At 39.8% G+C, this 17,886-nt stretch overlaps 2 protein-coding genes across 8 annotated transcripts in view; one reads left to right on the top strand and one right to left on the bottom strand.

Annotated features, from left to right (window-relative positions):
* Positions 1 to 17,886, bottom strand: part of LOC124151447 (muscleblind-like protein 2a) — a 411,834-nt gene that overhangs the window by 157,279 nt on the left and 236,669 nt on the right. The gene's annotated exons all lie outside the window — the stretch shown is intronic.
* The window catches only part of LOC125377478 (mucin-17-like), a 39,574-nt gene that overhangs the window by 14,231 nt on the left and 7,457 nt on the right, over positions 1 to 17,886 (top strand). The gene's annotated exons all lie outside the window — the stretch shown is intronic.

Raw genomic sequence — 17,886 nt, forward strand, 5'->3', positions numbered from 1 at the left:
TTGTGTCTGCATGTATGTCTGGTGTGTGTCTGTATGCATGTATGTGTGGTGTGTGTCTGTCTGCATGTATGTGTGGTGTTTGTGTCTGCATGTATGTGTGGTGTGTGTCTGTCTGCATGTATGTGTGGTGTGTGTCTGCATGTATGTGTGGTGTGTGTGTCTGCATGTATGTGTGGTGTGTGTCTGCATGTATCTGTGGTGTGTGTGTCTGCATGTATGTGTGGTGTGTGTCTGCATGTATCTGTGGTGTCTGTGCCTGCATGTATGTGTGGTGTGTGTCTGCATGTATCTGTGGTGTCTGTGCCTGCATGTATCTGTGGTGTGTCTGTCTGCATGCATATGTGTTATGTGTCTGTCTGCATGTTATTCTGGTGTGTGTCTGTCTATATGCATGTGTGGTATGTCTGTCTGCATGCATGTGTTATGTGTGTCTGCATATATTTGGTGTGTGTGTGTGTCTGCATGTATGTGATGTGTGTGTGTGTGTGTGTGTCTGCATGTATGTGATGTGTGTGTGTGTGTGTGTCTGCATGTATGTGTGGTGTGTGTCTGCATGTATGCAAGGTGTGTGTATGCATGTATGTATAATGTGTGTCTGCATGTATATGTGGTGTGCATTGGGTGTGTGTGTGTGGTAAAACTGTAATCATTGCAATCGATTAAAAGAGAGCACATTCACTGACAATATCTGATTATTCATATTGGCTTGCAGTTTGATGCAATGCATGACAACTGTCAAAGTTTTAAACTAAAAACAAATTGATCACATCCTTTCAAAATAACTGACCTGAGGGTTGGTGAATGACAGATTCATAACTGCTTTGAGGAATTCTGATGGTAAAATAATTTGTTGACTTTTGATCCCACTGTAACCTGATTATTAGTTAAGAAATAGTTTACAGAATGGCCAGGTAATTGTAAAACTGTATCTTTGCAAATTTGCCTCATCAAATGTATTGAGCTCCAGTCTAGCGACATGAGGTGATATTGATCTCCAGCACTCCACAATAATCATGTCCTATCTCACAATCAAATGAAGCATGAATTTGGGTGCATACCGATAATCCCAATCCATTTGCCGATGGAGAGACAAACATTGCATCAGAGCCAGGTAATAGGCTCATTGTTTACTGCATACAGTGTGGGTACTCTCTTCCTTACAAAACAGAACATGCCTTAAATTGTCTGCACTGATTGCATGTTAGTTCTGAATGTGATCACGACGCTCTGTTATGGTGACAAATCATTGAAGTATGAGGTTGCATGGAATAAAAGTGTAACACAGCTCCATCCACCTGGCTACAACTGTAACTGATGCAATGTGGGATGCACTACATACACCTAGTTACTACTGTAACTGATGCAATGTGGGATGCACTACATCCACCTGGTTACTACTGTAACTGATGCAATGTGGGACGCACTACATCCACCTGGTTACCACTGTAACTGATGCAATGTGGGATGCACTACATCCACCTGGTTACTACTGTAACTGATGCAATGTGGGACGCACTACATCCACCTGGTTACTACTGTAACTGATGCAATGTGGGATGCACTACATCCACCTGGTTACCACTGTAACTGATGCATTGTGGGACGCACTACATCCACCTGGTTACCACTGTAACTGATGCAATGTGGGATGCACTACATCCACCTGGTTACCACTGTAACTGATGCATTGTGGGACGCACTACATCCACCTGGTTACCACTGTAACTGATGCAATGTGGGACGCACTACATCCACCTAGTTACCACTGTAACTGATGCAATGTGGAATCCACTACATACACCTGGTTACCACTGTAACTGATGCAATGTGGGATCCACTACATCCACCTAGTTACCACTGTAACTGATGCATTGTGGGACGCACTACATCCACCTAGTTACCACTGTAACTGATGCAATGTGGGACGCACTACATCCACCTAGTTACCACTGTAACTGATGCAATGTGGAATCCACTACATACACCTGGTTACCACTGTAACTGATGCAATGTGGGATGCACTACATCCACCTGGTTACCACTGTAACTGATGCATTGTGGGACGCACTACATCCACCTGGTTACCACTGTAACTGATGCAATGTGGGATGCACTACATCCACCTGGTTACTACTGTAACTGATGCAATGTGGGACGCACTACATCCACCTGGTTACCACTGTAACTGATGCAATGTGGGATGCACTACATCCACCTGGTTACCACTGTAACTGATGCAATGTGGAATCCACTACATACACCTGGTTACCACTGTAACTGATGCAATGTGGGACGCACTACATCCACCTGGTTACTACTGTAACTGAAGCATTGTGGGATGCACTACATCCACCTAGTTACCACTGTAACTGATGCAATGTGGAATCCACTACATACACCTGGTTACTACTGTAACTGATGCAATGTGGGACGCACTACATACACCTGGTTACCACTGTAACTGATGCAATGTGGGACGCACTACATCCACCTGGTTACTACTGTAACTGAAGCATTGTGGGATGCACTACATCCACCTGGTTACCACTGTAACTGATGCAATGTGGAATCCACTACATACACCTGGTTACTACTGTAACTGATGCAATGTGGGATGCACTACATACACCTGGTTACCACTGTAACTGATGCAATGTGGAATCCACTACATACACCTGGTTACTACTGTAACTGATGCAATGTGGGATGCACTACATACACCTGGTTACTACTGTAACTGATGCAATGTGGGATGCACTACATACACCTGGTTACCACTGTAACTGAAGCATTGTGGGATGCACTACATCCACCTGGTTACCACTGTAACTGATGCAATGTGGGATCCACTACATACACCTGGTTACCACTGTAACTGATGCAATGTGGGACGCACTACATCCACCTGGTTACTACTGTAACTGATGCAATGTGGAATCCACTACATACACCTGGTTACCACTGTAACTGATGCAATGTGGAATCCACTACATACACCTGGTTACCACTGTAACTGATGCAATGTGGGATGCACTACATCCACCTGGTTACCACTGTAACTGATGCAATGTGGGACGCACTACATCCACCTGGTTACTACTGTAACTGATGCAATGTGGGATGCACTACATCCACCTAGTTACCACTGTAACTGATGCAATGTGGGATGCACTACATACACCTAGTTACCACTGTAACTGATGCAATGTGGGATGCACTACATACACCTGGTTACCACTGTAACTGATGCAATGTGGAATCCACTACATACACCTGGTTACCACTGTAACTGATGCAATGTGGGATGCACTACATCCACCTGGTTACCACTGTAACTGATGCAATGTGGAATCCACTACATACACCTGGTTACCACTGTAACTGATGCATTGTGGGATCCACTACATCCACCTGGTTACCACTGTAACTGATGCATTGTGGGATGCACTACATCCACCTAGTTACCACTGTAACTGATGCAATGTGGGACGCACTACATCCACCTGGTTACCACTGTAACTGATGCAATGTGGGATGCACTACATACACCTAGTTACCACTGTAACTGATGCAATGTGGGATGCACTACATCCACCTGGTTACCACTGTAACTGATGCAATGTGGGATGCACTACATACACCTGGTTACCACTGTAACTGATGCATTGTGGGATGCACTACATCCACCTGGTTACTACTGTAACTGATGCAATCCACCTGGTTACCACTGTAACTGATGCAATGTGGGATGCACTACATACACCTGGTTACCACTGTAACTGATGCAATGTGGGATGCACTACATACACCTGGTTACCACTGTAACTGATGCATTGTGGGATGCACTACATCCACCTGGTTACTACTGTAACTGATGCAATGTGGGATGCACTACATACACCTGGTTACACCTGTTACTGATGCAATGTGGGATGCACTACATACACCTGGTTTAAGTTTTAGCAATATTGCAGCAATATGACAGCAGGTGAAAGGAATGGGCTTCAGGTATTGTACCCATGGACAGTGTCACACAAAAGAATGCTTATCTAACAGAAGCTTTGAAATACAGCCACAGAATACATGATGTTTAAACCGTGGAATGTCAATCTTTTTTGCTTCAGTGTCTTGCAAAACCTCTTATCTCTCAAAAAAACACAACCTGTACTAGGCAATCAGATGTTATCTGTGGAAGAGCTTTTGAGCCAACCTGAATACTACTCCGATGCTGACATAATAGTTGTATTGTGAAAAAAAGAATGCAGGGCCAACATTACTAATTTTCACCTGAAAAGACCTGAAAAGACCTACCTACTTAATTTATTAGCTGATAACACCCTCTAGTCTTGTCACTAACTAGATTCAAAATCTGTTTCATTATCATGTTGAGTAGTATAGGTAATGGGGGTTCTGGACCACTTCCACTGTAGCTGGATTTATATACCTATACTGCTACTACAGATGGAATTTTTTATGTCAAAATGAATTATGTGATTTAATGATAGTCATGAGATTAAGTTAAATTGGCTCCAGTTCACCACCACCTGGGGCCAATGATATAAATTTTTATAGGTAATAAGGGTTCTGGCTCACTTCCACTGGAGTCAGATTTGTATTAAACGAAATATCAATATTAATTAATAATGGATAAAATTTACTATAGCCCACAAGGATATTGGAAAGGTGTAGGAGCAATAAAAAAATTAGCCACCGCGGCTAAGGTATCTAAAGATGTGGCCAAGGATTGGTTAAAGAAACAAGCGATGTGGCAAATATATTTACCGGCACCGCGTTATATACCGAGGAAGAAGTTTGATATTTTTACAACGAATGAAGTTCATCAGGCTGACCTCTTGTTTCTTCCCCACGATAAGGTAAAACGCAAAACGTATAAATACGCTTTAACAGTAGTGGATGTGGCTAGTCGATACAAAGAGGCTGAGCCATTAACATCGAAAGAATCAACAGAGGTAGCTAATGCACTGAGTCGCATATATAAACGCGGACCGCTAAAATGGCCTAAGCTATTTCAAGTAGATCCCGGTCGCGAGTTTATGGGATCGGTAACTAAACTGTTAACAAAGAACGATGTCAAAATCGTCCGTGGTGAAAGAGAGGCCCACCGCAGTCAAGCTATCATCGAAAGATTTAACAGGACATTAGCGGAACGTTTGTTTGGCTATCAGTATGGGATCGAAATGAAATCCGAGCGATTGAGATCAACCGAATGGGTGACACGATTATCAGCCGTTGTATCAGCGCTGAATAATGAAGTAACGAGATTAATAGGGAAGAAACCATCCGATGCTATTAAAATGAAATCCGTGACTTCCAAATCTTCAGCACCGAGGAGAGGTAAAGAACGAAAACTTCCGGATAGAGTAAGGGTAAGATATTTATACCAGGCCGGTGAACTCGAAGGAGGCCTACGTCGCACAACCGATCCCATATGGTCCCTTAAGATGTATAACATTAGTCGATTGGTTATGAAAGAAGGAGAGCCTATTCTTTATTATCTTCAAGATGGACCGGGTAGGGCATTTGTACGAGAAGAGTTGTTCATAGTTCCCGACGGTACAGTATTACCACCATAACCATAAGCATAGGTATTTACACCATCATTATCAATCCATCTCTTTGTATCTAAGGGGGATAATGATGTCTTGTTCATTCTTAATCCATATATCCTATGATTGTAACTTCTTAAAGAGTTCATCTCATGTTTGAACTTTCTACCGTTAAATAATGATTCTTTATACTGTTCGTGTTTGATATGCTTTTTTACAACATACTTCTTAACACCCTTAGCTTTTCTTATCTCTCCATTATCAGACTTCTTTATAGAATACATCTTAGGTCTTAATCCCACATACTCCACTATAGGGGTCCCAGCACATTCATCCTTCATCTTACCTAACACCTTTTTATTTACAACGCTGTGCAGTGGATTATCTTTTGGGTAATCGCTCGTGTCGTACATATCTATTTTTTCTGCCATATCTTTATACACATCCTCGGTTTGTATTTCCAACAACAACGAATCTGTGTCGGTATATAACACCTCACATCTATCGCTGTATTGCTTCTTAAGTTCGTTGTAATAAAAGTCATACATTAAGTGTTTTGACAAGTCCAGAATACTCATACCAACGTACACCGGTCTGTTAAATTTTATATTACTCTTCTGCATATGCAACGCGGCTAAGTCATTATCGAATATCTTGCTTCTGTTAAAAGCCGGACTGGCTATAAGTTTCCTGAGTCTTTCTTCCTCATTAGATCTGACTAATTTAACATCAACACGCTTCCTTAGATTCTCCATAGTTTTACCAAATACTGAGTTATTCATGAGCTTATACAGATCCTTTTCGAAATCGCTGGTAGCTATCTTTCTTAAATCTGTGTTCAACCTTATATAGGGCTCCATCCAAGGGCTTTGATCAAACTTTAGAACTCTGTGTATTTTCTTAAGTTTCATACCTAACGATAGATACAACTGGAGATTTCTGTAGTGAACTATATATTTTGTTTTATCCATCAAATTTGGTATGAGTTTTTCTACGTTAGCTAACCTATTATTACCCATCAAGGAGCGTTGATATTCCGACATCCCATCTTTATTAACCATTAATCTTTCGGGAGCTAGCGGATAACTGTTATGATCTTTATGTAACGAACTTGGATATTCCAAGTCAACTTCTAGTATGTACCCTTTATTCGCTTCGATATTATGGATATCATCGACCCATTCAAAACCACCCGTGGGTAAAGGTTGACTCATAGCCCATCCGTACAAATTGTTGGCGTCGAGATATAATATGTGTGTGTTGGGTTTACTGGGATCGTATCCTTCCACTAATTTATTATTAGCCTTAGAATACCTTTTAGCTGTCATCGATATACCACCTCTTAATCCTTTCTCAATAAACAAGTGCATATCGTAATCTGTGAGTAGTTTTAGTTCTACACCGGTCTTCTTCAACAATGCATCCCACGATAGTCCGGGACTGGAATAGTACCATGCCGGGTCCAAGCCGTATTGTTTGAAACATGTCTTTCTAAATATCTCGAATATATCGGCTAGTAACAGTACATCAGTTTTTAAGTACAGATCGTGATAATCGCCTAAATTCTTACAACCTAATTTATCCCAGACCGTCAGAGCGTGTTCATAATCAGCATCTGTTATTCTAGATTCTGTTAAGTTACTATAGAATGATTCGAGGGGTGGTAATTCAGTTTCTTCGAATCTAGACCAACCATCCATATATTCGTAAGGATATACACCTTTTCTCAGCAACAAATGACGAGTTATCTTATCGGTATATTTATTTGTTATCGTGAAGTCATCGGGATTGTTCGCATTAGCTAAATTGTCCAAGGAAGATAACAGAAATTGTACGGAGTCTATGAATCTAAGCCCATTACACGAGAACGATATGTATTTTTCCATATTATTAGGAATGCATGTTAAACCGCCGTCGGTCTTTGAGATAGCTTGCATAATGAGATGTGAATCGTATCCCCTAAGGTTATGAAACACAACGGGGATGGGTATTGTTTGAGAGTTCATTTTTAGTTTCAAGTTACACTCGTTATGAGCGGCTCCCCGATAATTACCCGTGACGTGACAATGATCTCTTACAGAATCCCCATCCAGGGGTTTATTACAAACGTGACAACTCGTTGACTTCTTATGGGTACTCCAATCATCCCTCGTCATACGCATGGGTATCTTACACGATAATTTTTCCCTGATTATTCTCTCTTCATTTTGTAGATATTCTAGGAACTTTCCCGCTGCATCGGGACCTCTGTAAATCACAGGAGTGTTTGTTTTCCCATCATACCTTACAACTATATATCCAAACCCACAAGGAATATGTTCTTGAGTTTTGTACGTAAAACTACTATCTTGATTATTGTGTTCAGTATTTTCTATGGGTTTGATAAGCGCTTCGAAGTCGGCGTAAATTACGTACGGTACTGGCATTTGATTACAATAATGTTCAAATTTTAATATATTTTTTCCCTCTTTAGGCATATCGATCCTGATAGCATTCTGTCCAACACCTCTACAGTCTTCTTTATGCGCTTCCAATAGATCTTGTCTGCTGTACCCATGTAGGCATCTTTCACAGAAATATTTCTTTTCTTTATGTTTTGTTTGATCGTATAGTAGCCTGTTTAAACTCTTTATCCACGTATAATGATATTTACCATCTTTTTCGATCAGAAATGAATTGATTCTGGGAATATTTTCCAGAGCGGAGCTTATCCTGTGTACAACAATTCCTTCAGAAGAATGTCCGAAAACATTTATAGCTAAATTATTTTGCTTTTCCACCTTATCAATTTGTGATATTGGTGTAGGTTCGTCTATACCATCGAAGTTGAGTCCATCGTTTTTGGGATAGCTAGAAGGTCTATCTGGATGTTTGTCTACGGGGAACAATGCAGATCTTATCATCATTCTTAAACAGTCATCGGATTTATTTTTTACGTTAATTATGGCTTTTTTCTTCTTATAATACGGGGGTAAATCTATATAAGATCCACCTTTGAAGGGCATATAATTTGCTATATCTAAATATAAACTATCGATTTTATCCACTCCCCAACCCGAACCTCTATTAGTCCAGCGTTCTAAAGTTTCCTGTATTCTCTGAATTGATGTATCTAATGATGTGTTTATAGCATCGGATTCGGTTAAAACTTCTTGATTGCTACGGAAATATGGTTCGGTATATTCGGTGCTATCGTCTGTGTTACTTTTACTCAATGTCATTTTAATCGTCAGCTGGTATTTTATACTATGTAAATCATCTAATTCCTCGTTAATTTTACTCGATATGATGGGCTTAATATCGTTAACATCCATGTTGGAATTAATATCCATCTTCCAACCTCTTAGATATTTACCAACGCCGGTGGATGTGGGTACAAATATTAATTCTTTTTGTTCCAGTAAAGCGATCAATTCATCTCTTCTCATTCTAGAATAACCTCTCAACCCACTGTTTCTCGCTCGAACTTTGAGTTCTCTAACAGTCTGAGGTTTGTTGTATTCCAAACCGAGTAAGGTAAACAATTCAGCTTTTCTCATTCGAGAATATCCACGTAGACCACGTTGCTTTGCCATAGCCTTCAACTTTCTGACAAAAACCATTGTGGTTGAATATACAAAATGATTCATTTGTCTAAATGGTTATACGTATTCTCCCCAACCTATTCCTCTCATTGATGTAATCTCTCTTCCTAGCATAAATAATCTGCTTCCTGACCTTATCAGCACCGTGACTATTACATAAACTGTAACTACATTTGACTCCAATCCCACATACAGAACAAACGTAATTTTTAAACCCCTTTCTGATGTTATAAGCGTGAGTGCCACAGTAAACACCCACCGATGGCTTCTGACATTGAATCGATTTCCCCATGAGTGTATATTTGCATAGATTCATGATTATACACATATCATATCATTTGTCTAAATGCATGGTATAGCTGAAAATCAATACAGCAGTCAACCCCATAATCACAAATGTGACCTCGCGGTCTTTCTGAGCCTCTGAGGGTGTATAAAACTGACTCATTGTTGGTCTAGGTATTGGGTCTAGTTTTTTCCCATAAACGAGGAAGTATTCGTGCATGGCAGATTCAACATCCTTAAACGTTTGAATTGAATGTCCTTCCTTTATCAGTTGTTCATGAATAAAGTCTAATCTCTTCATTCTCTGCTGTGTATATTGTAACTGAGCTGCTTGGTATTGCTCTAAAGCTTCGTTATGTCGTTTACGCTCCTCTTCAACTTCTTTAGCGTTTGATTCCCTCATACTAGAAAATAAAAAATTACTCCCTGAAAAAGCTAGAGCATTAACAACAGCTCCACCGACCATCATCGCAATTGATGTCATATGTATAATAATATAAAATATTCAAATGTTTAATTACTTCATTATGTCTTCCGGGATAAGTCCTTGTTTGATTAGCATATCCTTTGTTGCCATAGCTAATCCAATATCCAGAATGGCCATACCAATGTCATATCCATTAAAATCTAGCTTGGGAGGTGTGGCTTTAGTAATCATTTTAGCCATACGGGCATATCCAATGGCCAAGCCGGTGACCACCGCTGAATGATACGTCGCGTTTACCAACATTTTACCGTCTGTAGCTGGAGTAGTCATGCTTCTTATAGCATTATATGAGGACTAACCTCTAATTGTTGCGGCGGGGGTGACGTTTTCTCTTCTCCGGACTTATAAAAGAACCATACAACCGCTATACCAGCAACTCCTACTAGTGCCCATGTTTTAATCGGATTAATATTTGAATTATTTATTAATTTCGCTTTGCGCGCCAGCCCTCCCTTTCTTCCTGCGGCTATTTTCAAAGGATTCTTTGTCACTCTGGGTTGTTTTTTTGTATTCACATGTTGTGGTTCCTCATTCACTTGTTGTTGCGTTTCCACAATCTGTTGTTCCTCGTTCACAATCTGTGGTGTCACCTGTTGTGATTGTGTCTCCATTATTATTAAGTGGGCACGTATGTTTAAATTGACAATACCTAGCTGTTATTAAAGCTGTGGTGAATGGAGCTAAGAACATTCCATATCTATGATAAAACTCACAGCTCACTGCGCTTATAGCGTGTTCGATGAATGGGTCTTTCTCTAGAGATTCGCATAAATACATGCGATGTTCTGCTGGGATGGGGAGAAATGTACTAGCTATGGTCGTGTATAGTTGTAATATAGAAGACCCTATCGTTTTAGTCATGTAGCTCCCAATCTAGACTCGTAACGAGCGTACAGTTTTTTAATTTCTTCGTCTGTCATGTTATCAATTTTTTCGATGGTATAATTTTCACCCAAATATTGGGAACATTTTCCACCGGCTACCAAAGCCGCGAGTCTTTCTCTATGTTTATCTGTAACTACTTCAGCATGTTGATGTGTTTTTTGATCAGGCTCAGATTCTTTGAGCATTTGTTCGATGAGTTCGTCGCATTCCATAATGTAATACCTAAGGAGATATTTAAGTTTAACATAATGTAATATGACATATCCAATACAACCCGTAATAATGAACTGTTGCGAAAGAATGAGGATTTCGAACCACATTTTATGTAATATTAACCGCTAATGTTCAATTTGCTACATTTGCTATAATTTTGCTACATTTTGCTACATTTTGCTAAGCAATTGTATAAGCAGCTGGTTGATCGGTTTTTAATACGAGTTTACAGTGCTTCGTTGCCGCTAACACTTTTCTGACTTTATCTCGTTCGCCCTTGGTATAAATGACATCATTTTCGCGTAGACATTCCTCGAATGAATCTCGGTCTTTGCAATGAAAAAGCGCTACCCATTTGGTCTGCTCTCTGAGATCTTTCAGTACAGAGTTGTATTTTTGAGTAAGTACCCAAACGCTATGTTGAGTATGCCGACCGGAGAATGCTAAATACGAAAGCATATCTTTCTTTTTTGTGAGTTCTTTACTCGCGCTGCAGTCATCTATTACGAAAAGGGTCGATTCTCCTTTGTATTTTTCGTGACATACTCGGAGGCAGTCTTGTAAACGATCGCCTGGATCGACTCTGTGTACCCCATTGTCATTCATTACCCAATCTCTCGATAGGTATGTTTTATTAACGCTTATAGTCGGGCATAGAATAATGATATGATCGAAAACGTCCTGATAATGACTTTCTAAAATATCTAGAATAAAGGCTGTTTTTCCACAGCCCGTTTGCCCACATATGATAGCGCAGTGTGGATCTTTAGGTAAAAGATTATCAATAGATTGCTTGCACGAATCTCCCATTCTGTATATTAAGTTGCGCATCCATAATCACGTACAAATATATGTTTAATTTACCAGCTGATTCCTGAAGCTTTGTTATCTGTATGGTGGCACCCTCGCTAGCATTTTCTATTCTCCTCCCACTACCGTGTAGTTGGTCATCATCCGTTGTTCGCATGTCTAGCCATAGCGCGTACTTCGTGGTGAGGTATTCACCCATCGATACACTCCCGAGAGACAGATCTTTCACGACCGCGTTAACTTCGGGAGAACGTTTTATAGAAGGAAGTTTTTTAATCTCATCCCACTGGTGATACGCTAGCATTCCTTGGCTATATAGTTGATTAGGAACTCCCTCGATAGTCAATTCTACTTTTGTAATCTTAGGATTGTAGAACTTCTCGGTATTTCTTTTAAACACATCGGAGGGGTCCTCGAACAACATTAAAATACCCTTCAACGACCTCGTGGGGACGTTTAGATTGATATTCCACATCGTATCTTTTTTATCCCTCGTGATCTTTCGGTGTCGCAGCACGCGATCGTACAAAATAGCTAAACTTCCCGAATACTGATTACGAATTTGTCTGGCTAATTCGGGATCCGTTATCATATCGTACTCCAGAGAGATATTATCAATGGAATATCTAGCATCTTCATTAACAGATCTGATTACTCTACCATAATCATTAAAAGTGAGTTCGTATTCTAACCTATCACCTAGGGATGCTTGATAAAAGGGCATGTGGGAATCTAGTAATTCAAAGTCTAGGGGAACATAGAATCTGTTACCTAATGCGTCGGCAACAGCCTTATCTTTTTCGTTGGTATCAACACCATTTTCAGCACCCACGCGCAGTCTCAATGTGTTCTTATTACAAATACCTTGGTACTGTAAGTTTTCCCGCTCTTTATCCGTTCTCCAGAGATCCATGTAGCAATAGTATACATCACTATCGTCGATACTCAAAACCTCATTACCACTAATTTTAATGGCGATTTTCTTAACGATAGCACGACCTATGTTCTGAACGGGCTCCCTGTTAACGTCTGTAGAAGTCAAACTAATCGTAAATGCTAGTCGGATAGTTCCCGGAACTAACACATCGTGTGCGCCGAGATTAGGAAAGCGAACCAGAAGGGTTTGATTCTGATCTATGGTACTAGGGTTATTAGTTATAGTTACAGACTGACGAATTGCTTTGACCCCTAATGGATCTCGAAGTCTACGTTGTGGGTTTAACTTGCGTCCATATTGCGAAGACATTGTTTATATTGAAATTATGTACCTTATGTTTAATATAAAAATGGATAATTTTGAACATAATGACTTTGATCTAAGTACCTTTGATGACTTTGATAACCCAATCGAAGAGGGTACTGATGAAACCAACTTTGGTGCCACGAATCTTAACGATGAACTTTTACAATCGTCCGTCAATGATTATTATGATGCCTTAAAAGAAGATACCCCAATAGGTCGTGACTATTCAAAGTTTGAGATAGATAGTAAAGGAATATTGCGACTGCGTGGCGCTCTGGATATTGATCTTATGCATTCTCGTACTCGTAAGCCCCTAGCCTTGTCTACGATAGCTGCTAAACACGGCATCAGCACTGTTCGTGATAAATTAGGTTTTGTGGACTACCGACGACTTTCCGCGAAGACTACTAAGGTTCTTCGAACCGTGCGTACTGAACTCGTTAATACAGATGATTTGGAAGCTGCTTCGATGGTGGCCTCGGACGGACTCGGAGAAATCTTAGATACCTATTACGATAATTCCACGTTACAGGTACCATCCTCTGAGTTCAGTATTAGGGAATTACGAGGTCTTGACAAGGCAATGCGAACAATGCGGGGAGAACTCATCAATAATATAGCCAAGATATCCGAAATCGACAAGCATATAGCTCAAGAGAAAACAAAACTCGAACAGGCGGGCGATGAGTTCAGTAGACGCCGCGTAGCGGAAAGATTGCGTAACTTAGAAGGCGAAAGATCGGCCCGCCTCGAAGCTGCTTCCAGTAATAGAAAGGCACTTCGTTCGCAAATCAGTCGTATTCGAGAAACTATCGATCAAGTCCTCAACGATGACACTACACTGGCCGATAAAATTAAAACATTGTTCAGAGAACAGGGAATAACAATTGCCAGTATTTTAACCGCGTTGGGTTTTATTATATCGACTTTGACTCTCTCGTTAACAGGTGGTGGTACAGGTGGAGGTACACCACCCAGCGATAAAAACGGTATAAAAGAGTGGATAAAAAAACATTTAAAAGCATTAGGTTCAGCACTGGGAAAGCTCGCTGAGAAAGCCGCGGCCGCACTTCCTGGTATAATAGGGAGTATAGTTTCCTGGCTATTGAATTTATTAGCTAAGACCACCACTTGGCTTAGTCAAAACTTGTGGGGGCTGATCGTGGCAATTGCAGGGCTGTTGTACGTATTCGCTAAGAACTATTTAACCAAATCATGAGTAAACCAACCGAGACTCCACCCACTACAAGCGCTGTTTTTTCATTGATATGTTGTTGATTTTTAGCCTCAATATGTGGTGGTACTTGTGCGTGTGCATTAGTAGATGGTTGTGTGATAGTTGGTGTTTGTGGCTTGACTATTCCCTTTTCGCCTGTGATCGTTTGCGTTATTAATTCGACGTTAATATCTGAATTAATACCTGGTTTTTGTTGATCGGTAGCGATAACAATTTTATTATTATAGCCTATCACTTGACCGATCTTAAGTTCCATATTACTCGGAGACATGTATAGTCCCGGTGCATAAACAAAGTCCACTTTGGATTGAGCGTACTGTAATGCATCTTGAAAACGTTTTATAGACGATGGTATGTCAACTGGTGAATTAATGGCGTCCTCCACGTTTGCGACAAACTGTTTTTGCGCATCGAGCGCCGTCCCAGAACCGATAATGGATGTTCGTGTTTGCGATTGTGCACCGAGAATTGCCCATACATAAGTTCTTATCGATTCATTAAATCTTACAAATCCTGGGTTAGTAAAATTATTTTCCGTTTTATCATTAAGAAATTCATTCCAAGCGTCTCCAGGTGGTTGCTCAACCTTTTGGATGGTGAAAGCAACACCACCCTTAAAGTTCATACGATCATCTCTCCACTCGTTACTTGAGAGAGCAAAGCTCGGAAGGAGCCGACCCCTTTTCAGTAAATCATCGCTGACTTCTTTAACAGAGTGTGCACCAGCGTACGGAATACCTAGACCATGGTTTGCTCCTTTAATACACCAATCTTTACTCGTAGAAACATTAAATTCATTACAAATACGTTCATACACCCCCTTATTATATGGATTATTTGATACATTCCACGCTCGATCTTGTGGTAATGGAGCATTAATTTCTTTAAGTATACGTCTAATCTGATAATACACATGAAATAATAAAACAGACTTATTTAGCATATATCCTGGAGCATTAACAGATACACCACATCCCGTTGTGGCACACCATTTGGCAAAGTTTAACTGATTCTGCCAAAATTGCATCGGATTGTGAAACCAATCGTGCACCATTTTATCGCTAGTTGCCGTGACCCTGTACTTTTCAAAGATATCTGGGAATTTAACGAAAAATTCAGAACCGGAGGCAGTTACTATAATCGATTGATTAGTAATATATCTCGATTTCATATTTAAATTATGATATAGTATCATTGTATATTTAATATGTATGTTACACTCCCAGGAATAACAAATGGTCAGTCTATTGAACTGCTTCATACTATCGATAACTCGGATGGACAACTCGAAGTAGCTCTATGCGATGTAACGTATTACCCACGGTGGACCAATATAAATGCTGCGAAAGAAAATAATGAATTATTAATAGTTGAAAATGATATTCCTAAATTCATTACTATACCTGATGGGTATTACAGCGTATGCTCACTCAATGATGAATTTTTTAAACCTAATGGATCTAGTCTCACACAAAATGAGGCGAATGGGAGACTGAAATTATACCCTGGAGAAAAAAAAAGTGTATTTCCTTACAATAACTTAACAAACACACTTGGATTTACACAAATATTAAAAATATCCAATACATTAAAAGATGGAGAGACATTACCTGATTTAGTTCCCTATAAAGAGTTGTGCATCCATCTTGATCAAATCAGTACAACAAATAATATTCAACTAGAAAGTCCTTCAACTCTGCTTAGAAGTGTTCCAGTGAAAGATGAAAAATATAATAGCGGTAGAACGGAATCTTTCTCATCATTACAATATAAAAAATTGAAGCGGGGTATTATTTCAGACTTCAAAATTTCTGTATTAGATGTAAAACATCAACCTGTACATATAGGATACTTAAGCGTAACACTCCATATTATAAATAATGGTTGATGCATCAGGCCCTGGAATAGTAAGACAATGTAATACAATTGCGCTTTCCGATCTCGGAGACACGGAAGGATTTGGTAAACCCGGTACCAATGGTAAGTTATACGCTTTACACTTACACGATAATGTATACAAGCGGAAAGAAGTCACATTCACGGGTAATCTAGAAGATTTAAGCGATGTCGATGTAAGTAGACTCCTTAAAAACACTTCGTACAATATTACTCACAACGACGATAATAAATGGACTATGATCGAAGCAAACATCGAGTGGCTACTGAATATCATCATTACCCCACCTTATGTGATGATGGGTAAGGAACATAATTTAACTAAGATAATAAATAGTGGCATCGTACTCGCGGCTTATATCCCATCAAAACGAAAAAGTGTGTTGGTCACTCCCCTGTCAGAAAACCCAGGTCATATGTTATATAGTCGTCCGTCCTTAAAAAATGTTACTTTAAATTTGGTTACTGAATTCGAAGAAATTAAAGTTAACCTGAGTGCAATACCTAATCTTTCTACGCTTATTATTGAAGTCTTGTTCGGAGATGCACCGGAAGATGCCTTCGATATATTACCAGGTCTATCAATTAAATGGCTTAAGAAACACCAACGTCAACGTTGCAGTATTATTCATATCGGAGCATCACCCGTTGCAACCCTCGAGGGGGTCCAAATTATTAAAAGTGGTAGTATTTCTCTTACTAAGATATTCTTGCCGTATAATATACATTTGATAAGATTGATGTATACTATCAAAACATTTAAGCAAGACCAATTAAAGACTATTATATGATCATAATATACACTATGAGTTTATATCCAGCGCTCGGTGAAGCATTTGAAAAGATGGAAACTGTTGATGGATTTCGATTACATCAAATAAAAGACATAAAACATCGAATAGGGAAGGATAGGGAGTTGAGACTTGGATTGTATAAAAAGTATCGCAAAGTCGTGAATGCTCTGGACGGAGTTGACACCGCGCTTGTAGTATCTGGTATGGGACTCGGTGTAGCGGGTATCGGTTTACTATCAACTATAATCGCCGCGCCTATCGTGCTCGGCATGGAAATAACCGCTGGAGTCTCGGGACTGGCAGGAATAGCGATAAGATTCATTTCTCGTAGGTTACAAAAGAAAGCATTAAAACACGATAGTATTCGGATACTCGCCGAAGCAAAGTTGAACAGCATTGAGGATCATATTTCAACAGCAATGGCCGATTGTAAGATATCCGAGGATGAGTTTCGTTTAGTGCTGTCGGAACTCACCAAATACAATGCAATGAAGCAGGAGATTCGATCAAAATCTCGTAAGACCAGTGGTATTAGCGAAGACGAGAAAAAAAGGTTCATAGAACAGGGGAGGCAACAAGCGCGTCAGTTATTCCGTGTCAAAACCAAAGAACTGGTTGGAGATTAAAAATAGATTGCTTACTATCGTTTGATCACATTTAGACTCATCGTTGAATCACATTACCTATAAAAATTTATATCATTGGCCCCAGGTGGTGGTGAACTGGAGCCAATTTAACTTAATCTCATGACTATCATTAAATCACATAATTCATTTTGACATAAAAAATTCCATCTGTAGTAGCAGTATAGGTATATAAATCCAGCTACAGTGGAAGTGGTCCAGAACCCCCATTACCTATACTACTTGTTGAATCAAGAGCAAT

Source organism: Haliotis rufescens, unplaced genomic scaffold (genome assembly GCF_023055435.1).
Source record: "Haliotis rufescens isolate VD_foot unplaced genomic scaffold, xgHalRufe1.0.p SCAF_9, whole genome shotgun sequence".
Classification (NCBI taxonomy): Eukaryota; Metazoa; Mollusca; class Gastropoda; order Lepetellida; family Haliotidae; genus Haliotis; species Haliotis rufescens.